Source organism: Labrus mixtus, unplaced genomic scaffold (genome assembly GCF_963584025.1).
Source record: "Labrus mixtus unplaced genomic scaffold, fLabMix1.1 SCAFFOLD_46, whole genome shotgun sequence".
NCBI lineage: Eukaryota > Metazoa > Chordata > Actinopteri > Labriformes > Labridae > Labrus > Labrus mixtus.
The window spans coordinates 245,001-252,500 of record NW_026870293.1 but is presented as its reverse complement, the minus strand read 5'-3'; the positions used below and the strand labels follow the sequence as shown (position 1 = coordinate 252,500).

The window sequence follows — 7,500 nt, the reverse complement described above, 5'->3', positions numbered from 1 at the left end:
GACATAAAAAAAGACTTTGTGGGCCATATTTTCTGCTCCAATGGCACGTCGAGGGCGAGAGGAGTGGCGGTTTTAGTCAAAACGGGTCGGGTAACAGGGGTAAATTTGGTTTATGGAGACAAAGAAGGAAGAATAATAGTAATAGACTGTGTGTATGAAACGAAAAATATAAGAATCATAAATATATATGCACCGAATGGAGAAAAAGAAAGGAAAACATTCTTCATTGCAATAAGCAAATGGTGGGAAAGGAATTGTATAATAATCGGTGACTTTAATGTGGCGATGACACCCACCGATGTGTCAAAAAATAATGTGTTTAAGGGGGATGTGAGCAGGGGGACACTTAAAGATATAATGATAACGAAACAATGCATTGATATTTGGAGATTGCTACATCCATGGGAGAGGGTGTTCTCCAGGAGACAAATTGTACTAAATAGATTAAAACAATCTAGAATAGATTATGCTTTGGTGACATGCGAGGTAGTGAGGTGGATTAAAGAAGTTGAATATAAAACTAATATGTGGAGCGATCACGCTGGAATAGAAATCACGTTTAGAAAAGAAACGAATGTACGTAAAGGAGGGATATGGTGCTTTAATGCAAGCTTGCTGGATGATGGAATGTTTGTGAAAAGTATGGAAAGATTGTTGAATGATGTGGGATATGAGTGGAATGAGAGTGAAGATATGAATGTGTGGTGGGATAGTGTAAAAGTCAGAATTAAAAAAAAGTGTATCAATTATAGTAAAGAGAAAAAGTGGAGAGAAAATAGAAAGGAAGAGAATTTGAGAAAACAACTAAGTGAGGAAATAGCATCGCTTGACAGTGTAGATAATGTAGATGTCGAAAAATACATACATTTAAAAGAACAGTTGGGAGTGATTGAACTTAAAAAGAGTAGGGGTGCAGCCATTAGGAGTAAAATACAATATATGTATGAGGGGGAGAGGAGTACAGCCTTTTTTTTAGGTCTGGAAAAACAAAAACAAAAAAGAACAGAAATAAACGAATTATTAAATGAAGCAGGTAAAAGTGTGACAGATAAAAAGGGAATTTTAGAAATAGTAAAGGGCTATTATGAAAGCCTGTTTTCGAGACAGGAGTGTGATAGCGTGAGTGTGAACAGAGCTTTGGGTGCCTTAAAGAAAAAACTAAGCGAGGACGATAAAATGTGGTGTGATTGTGAGTTTACAGAGGGAGAAATCAGAAGTGCTTTAGAGGGGTTAAACAAAAACAAAAGTCCTGGGAGCGATGGCCTAACTGCGGAATTCTACCAAGCTTTCAAAGAGCAGCTGGTGCCCTTGGTGAACAAATTGAGTAAATATATGGAAAAAGTGAAACATATACCAAAAAGTTTAGGGGAAGGGGTGGTTACTATTTTTTACAAAAACAAGGGGGACAATAAAAATCTGGACAACTACAGACCAATCAGCCTACTCAACACAGACTACAAAATCATAGCGAAAACAATAGCCAATAGAATCAGGGAGGTAATAGGAACAATCATAGAACAAACACAATCATACAGTATACCAAACAGAGACATAGCAGACTCAATCATTTCAATAAAACAGACGGTCAGGGATATGGAAGGGGAGGGGGGAATATGGCTAGGGATTGATTTAAATAAAGCTTTTGACAGAGTAGATCACGGGTTCATGGGGAAGGTGTTAGAGAAGTTTGGATTCGGAGAGAGAATGAGAGAATGGATAAATATGTTGTATACAGGAGCGGAAAGCAAGATAAAATGTAACGGGGAACTAACTGATTCTTTTAAAATATCAAGGTCAGTGAGACAAGGATGTCCGATGTCAGCGCTGTTGTACAGCTTGGTAGCAGAGCCGCTGGCAGCACTGATATCGGAAGACGTAAACATAAAAGGTATAGGTAAGGAAAACGTAAAAATAATACAGTATGCAGATGACGTGAATATAATGGTAAAAGGAGAGGAGGATATAGAATTAATATTAAAACATGTACAAACTTATGAAAGAGCATCTGGGGCAAAAGTAAATGAAAATAAGTCAGAAATTATGTTACTAGGTAAGGAATCCAATCTAGTTAATAAGTGGGGATTTAAAACGGTGTGTGAGAGAAGAAAAGTGTTGGGAGTGAATATGGGGAAAAATGAGAATGAATGTGATGATATAACATGGAAAGAGGTGGTGGGTAAAATTAAAAAAACATTGAATTTGTGGAAAGCGAGGGGTCTATTGTTGAGAGGAAGGGTAGCCGTAACAAATGCTCTCGTGTTGTCCAAAGTGAATCATGCGCTGAGTACTTGTACGCTTCCGGACTGGGCCTTTAAGGAGATTTCAAAGACCATTAGGGACTTTATTTGGAAAAACAAAGCAGCGAGTATAGCTCACAAAACAATAATAGGGGCTAAAGATCAGGGGGGGCTAGCTTTGATTGATTTACTTACAAAAAAAGTAGCACTAAGAGTCAAATTGATAGGCAAATTTATGGACCAGAACCGGAACGTAGTTTGGAAAAACCATTTCAAACAATATCTGTGCAGTTTTGGACTCTACAACGAGGACAACCTGTACCAGATCAATAACCCGGATTCATTTAAACACTTGCCACGGTTTTTCCAGGAAGTACTCAGTGCGTGGTATCAGGTTTCATCCTGGACTGTACCAGAGTGCGGAACGAGAGGGTCAGTGCTACGACTGCCCTTCCTCTCGAGCCCGTATTTTAAAAATGGGGAGAGGGTAATTAAGTGTGAAGCTATGTCGAAAGCGGGATATATTAGAATAAGGGATTTACTGAACTGTGGGGGGGATTTTGATTTACAAATGGTGGTGAGGGGTTTAAAAAATAAAGGGTGTGTGTGCAGAAGGGATGTGATTGAGGGAGTGTTTGCAAATGTAAAATTGTCTTTGTCGAGCGAATGGGAAAAATTAATCAAAGAGAAGGAGGGAGTGATGCGGGACGATGTGGGGGGGATCTCCCTGTGCCTAGGGGAGAAGAAACACAACATTATAGATGTCACTACAAAAATTTGGTATAGGTGCGCAATCACACATAGAATACAGAAACCCACATCCGAAGTAAAATGGACAGACACATACCCGGACATAACAAGCAACATGATATGGAAGAACATTAACATTCCGCATACACCACATGCAATATTTGACCTAGATTTCAAACTGAGGCACAGGAGGATCTTCACCTGCATCGTCCTGCATCAGATCCATAAGGAGAGGTATGAAAGAAAGTGTTGTGTATGTGAAAGTACGGATGAGGATTTAATACATTTGTTTGTTACGTGTGGGGAATTGGTTTATTTTTGGGGAAAAATAAGAGAAATGTTGGGGAAATGCAGTAAGAATGAGTGTTGGAATGAAAGGGGGTGGGAATTGTCGGTGTTGTTGGGGGTGGGAACAAAACAAAAAAATCACAATGTAATGAATATAATTTTGGCTTTTGCAAGAAAAGCGGTTTTTAACAGGAGGAATTATGCACTGTATGAAAGTAAGAAAATGAATGTGTGGAGAATGTTTGTGAATGAATGGAAAGCACATCTTAAATTACTGTACATAGCGAATGAGAGTGAGTTTGTGAGAATGTTTGTGGAAGGTGCGAATGTGTGTAGAGTAAACGAGGAGGGAATTATGTGGGATGTCTAAATTATTTTGTTTTTGGTTTTTTTGGTACGAGGGCTTCTTTTTTGGTCATGGGGAAAATGGGTGATTTGATTAGGGTTTTTTTTTCTCAGTGGTTTTTTGAGAATACTGTGGGGTTTTTGTATGTTTTTGTGGTTTGTTTTCAGAGGGGTGTTTGCTTTGGGGGAGGGACTCAGAAGAGTTGTCATGAGTTGGGGGTATCAGGGGTGATTTGAGTTTTTTTTTTCTGATGCTATGTTTTTATTGTTTTTAGGGTGCCGTTTGCGTCAGAGGGGAGGTTTAATTTAGAGGGTGTATGTATTATAATAGCATTTGTTGTAAATGATGTGAAAGAATTATAAATGTTTTTGTAATTTTGATAATAAAAGATAAAAAAAAAAAAAAAACACGCCCGATGTCGTCCGATCTAGGAAGCTAAGCAGCGTCGGGCCTGGGTAGTACTTGGATGGGAGACCGCCTGGGAATACCAGGTGCTGTAAGCTTTTTCATTTTTTTGATCATATGTTTTTTTTTTATCATATAGAGACATATTCACATGTCCAAAAATTCAGCCAGAATCAAGGGCATGACATCTTTAAAAGGCCCCTTTCTACACACAATAATGGCTTACGGCCATACCACCCTCAACTCATCCGATCTCGGAAGCTAAGCAGGGTCGGGCCTGGTTAGTACTTGAATGGGAGACCGCCTAGGAATACCAGGTGCTGTAAAGTTTTTCATTTTTTTTATCATATAGAGACATATTCACATGTCCAAAAATTCAGCCAGAATCAAGGGCATGACAACTTTAAAAGGCCCTTTTCTGCACACAATAATGGCTTACGGCCATACCACCCTGAACACGCCCGAACTCGGAAGCTAAGCAGGGTCGGGCCTGGTTAGTACTTGGATGGGAGACCGCCTGGGAATACCAGGTGTTGTAAGCTTTTCCATTTTTTTGATCATATGTTTTTTTTTGATCATATAGAGACATATTCACATGTCCAAAAATTCAGCCAGAATCAAGGGCATGACATCTTTAAAAGGCCCCTTTCTGCACACAATAATGGCTTACGGCCATACCACCCTCAACTCATCCGATCTCGGAAGCTAAGCAGGGTCGGGCCTGGTTAGTACTTGAATGGGAGACCGCCTAGGAATACCAGGTGCTGTAAAGTTTTTCATTTTTTTTATCATATAGAGACATATTCACATGTCCAAAAATTCAGCCAGAATCAAGGGCATGACAACTTTAAAAGGCCCCTTTCTGCACACAATAATGGCTTACGGCCATACCACCCTGAACACGCCCGATCTCGGAAGCTAAGCAGGGTCGGGCCTGGTTAGTACTTGGATGGGAGACCGCCTGGGAATACCAGGTGTTGTAAGCTTTTCCATTTTTTTGATCATATGTTTTTTTTTGATCATATAGAGACATATTCACATGTCCAAAAATTCAGCCAGAATCAAGGGCATGACATCTTTAAAAGGCCCCTTTCTGCACACAATAATGGCTTACGGCCATACCACCCTGAACACGCCCGATCTCGTCCGATCTCGGAAGCTAAGCAGGGTCGGGCCTGGTTAGTACTTGGATGGGAGACCGCCTGGGAATACCAGGTGCTGTAAGCTTTTTCATTTTTTTGATCATATGTTTTTTTTTTATCATATAGAGACATATTCACATGTCCAAAAAGTCAGCCAGAATCAAGGGCATGACATCTTTAAAAGGCCCCTTTCTGCACACATTAATGGCTTTCGGCCATACCACCCTGAACACGACCGATCTCGTCCGATCTCGGAAGCTAAGCAGGGTGGGGTCTGGTTAGTACTTGGATGGGAGAACGCCTGCGAATACCAGGTGCTGTAAGCTTTTTCATTTTTTTGATCATATGTTTTTTTTTTATCATATAGAGACATATTCACATGTCCAAAAATTCAGCCAGAATCAAGGGCATGACATCTTTAAAAGGCCCCTTTCTGCACACAATAGCAGCTTACGGCCATACCACCCTTAACACGCCCGATCTCGTCCCATCTCGGAAGCTAAGCAGGGTCGTGCCTGGTTAGTACTTGGATGGGAGACCGCCTGGGAATACCAGGTGCTGTAAGCTTTTTCATTTTTTTTGATCATATGTTTTTTTTTTATAATATAGAGACATATTCACATGACCAAAAATTCAACCAGAATCAAGGGCATGACATCTTTAAAATGCCCCTTTCTGCACACAATAATGGCTTACGGCCATACCACCCTGAACTCGTCCGATCTCGGAAGCTAAGTAGGGTAGGGCCTGGTTAGTACTTGGATGGGAGACCGCCTGGGAATACCAGGTGCTGTAAGCTTTTTCATTTTTTTGATCATATGTTTTTTTTTATCATATAGAGACATATTCACATGTCCAAAAATTCAGCCAGAATCAAGGGCATGACATCTTTAAAAGGCCCCTTTCTGCACGCAATAATGGCTTACGGCCATACCACCCTGAACACGCCCGATCTCGTCCGATCTCGGAAGCTAAGCAGGGTCGGGCCTGGTTAGTACTTGGATGGGAGACCGCCTGGGAATACCAGGTGCTGTAAGCTTTTTAATTTTTTTTGATCATATGATTTTTTTTTATCATATAGAGACATATTCACATGTCCAAAAATTCAACCAGAATCAAGGGCATGACATCTTCAAAAGGCCCCTTTCTGCACACAATAATGGCTTACGGCCATACCACCCTGAACTCGTCCGATCTCGCAAGCTAAGCAGGGTCGGGCCTGGTTAGTACTTGGATGGGAGACCGCCTGGGAATACCAGGTGCTGTAAGCTTTTTCATTTTTTTGATCATATGTTTTTTTTTATCATATAGAGACATATTCACATGTCCAAAAATTCAGCCAGAATCAAGGGCATGACATCTTTAAAAGGCCCCTTTTTGCACACAATAATGGCTTACGGCCATACCACCCTGATCTCATCAGATCTCGGAAGCTAAGCATGGTCGGGCCTGGTTAGTACTTGGATGGGAGACCGCCTGGGAATACCAGGTGCTGTAAGCTTTTTCATTTTTTTGATCATATGTTTTTTTTTATCATATAGAGACATATTCACATGTCCACAAATTCAACCAGAATCAAGGGCATGACATCTTTAAAAGGCCCCTTTCTGCACACAATAATGGCTTACGGCCATACCACCCTAAACTCGTCCGATCTCGGAAGCTAAGTAGCGTGGGGCCTGGTTAGTACTTGGATGGGAGACCGCCTGGGAATACCAGGTGCTGTAAGCTTTTTCATTTTTTTGATCATATGTTTTTTTTTATCATATAGAGACATATTCACATGTCCAAAAATTCAGCCAGAATCAAGGGCATGACATCTTTAAAAGGCCCCTTTCTGCACGCAATAATGGCTTACGGCCATACCACCCTGAAAAGGCCCTATCTCGTCCGATCTCGGATGCTAAGCAGGGTAGGGCCTGGTTAGTACTTGGATGGGAGACCGCCTGGGAATACCAGGTGCTGTAAGCTTTTTCATTTTTTTGATCATATGTTTTTTTTTTATCATATAGAGACATATTCACATGTCCAAAAATTCAGCCAGAATCAAGGGCATGACATCTTTAAAAGGCCCCTTTCTGCACACAATAATGGCTTACGGCCATACCACCCTTAACACGCCCGATCTCGTCCGATCTCGGAAGCTAAGCAGGGTCGTGCCTGGTTAGTACTTGGATGGGAGACCGCCTGGGAATACCAGGTGCTGTAAGCTTTTTCATTTTTTTGATCATATGTTTTTTTTTTTATCATAGAGAGACATATTCACATGTCCAAAAATTCAGCCAGAATCAAGGGCATGACATCTTTAAAAGGCCCCTGTCTGCACACAACA

The 7,500-nt window shown here is 40.9% G+C and overlaps 6 non-coding genes and 8 pseudogenes across 6 annotated transcripts; all 14 read left to right on the top strand.

Annotated features, from left to right (window-relative positions):
• The first annotated feature begins 4,246 nt into the window (after positions 1-4,246).
• LOC132967731 (5S ribosomal RNA) lies at positions 4,247-4,355 on the top strand (annotated as a pseudogene).
• Positions 4,356-4,459: 104 nt separating this feature from the next.
• On the top strand, positions 4,460-4,568 carry LOC132967446 (5S ribosomal RNA; annotated as a pseudogene).
• Positions 4,569-4,690: 122 nt separating this feature from the next.
• Positions 4,691-4,799, top strand: LOC132967730 (5S ribosomal RNA; annotated as a pseudogene).
• A 104-nt stretch (positions 4,800-4,903) lies between these two features.
• On the top strand, positions 4,904-5,012 carry LOC132967449 (5S ribosomal RNA; annotated as a pseudogene).
• A 122-nt stretch (positions 5,013-5,134) lies between these two features.
• On the top strand, positions 5,135-5,253 carry LOC132967395 (5S ribosomal RNA). Its single transcript, XR_009670748.1, has one exon. It is a non-coding gene; the product is annotated as a 5S ribosomal RNA (ribosomal RNA).
• Positions 5,254-5,375: 122 nt separating this feature from the next.
• LOC132967457 (5S ribosomal RNA) lies at positions 5,376-5,494 on the top strand. Its single transcript, XR_009670802.1, has one exon. It is a non-coding gene; the product is annotated as a 5S ribosomal RNA (ribosomal RNA).
• Positions 5,495-5,616: 122 nt separating this feature from the next.
• Positions 5,617-5,735, top strand: LOC132967426 (5S ribosomal RNA). The gene has a single exon (XR_009670775.1). It is a non-coding gene; the product is annotated as a 5S ribosomal RNA (ribosomal RNA).
• A 123-nt stretch (positions 5,736-5,858) lies between these two features.
• On the top strand, positions 5,859-5,967 carry LOC132967516 (5S ribosomal RNA; annotated as a pseudogene).
• Positions 5,968-6,088: 121 nt separating this feature from the next.
• LOC132967384 (5S ribosomal RNA) lies at positions 6,089-6,207 on the top strand. The gene has a single exon (XR_009670737.1). It is a non-coding gene; the product is annotated as a 5S ribosomal RNA (ribosomal RNA).
• A 123-nt stretch (positions 6,208-6,330) lies between these two features.
• LOC132967578 (5S ribosomal RNA) lies at positions 6,331-6,439 on the top strand (annotated as a pseudogene).
• A 121-nt stretch (positions 6,440-6,560) lies between these two features.
• LOC132967615 (5S ribosomal RNA) lies at positions 6,561-6,669 on the top strand (annotated as a pseudogene).
• Positions 6,670-6,790: 121 nt separating this feature from the next.
• On the top strand, positions 6,791-6,899 carry LOC132967602 (5S ribosomal RNA; annotated as a pseudogene).
• Positions 6,900-7,020: 121 nt separating this feature from the next.
• Positions 7,021-7,139, top strand: LOC132967406 (5S ribosomal RNA). Its single transcript, XR_009670758.1, has one exon. It is a non-coding gene; the product is annotated as a 5S ribosomal RNA (ribosomal RNA).
• Positions 7,140-7,261: 122 nt separating this feature from the next.
• On the top strand, positions 7,262-7,380 carry LOC132967321 (5S ribosomal RNA). The gene has a single exon (XR_009670678.1). It is a non-coding gene; the product is annotated as a 5S ribosomal RNA (ribosomal RNA).
• The last annotated feature ends 120 nt before the right edge of the window (positions 7,381-7,500 follow it).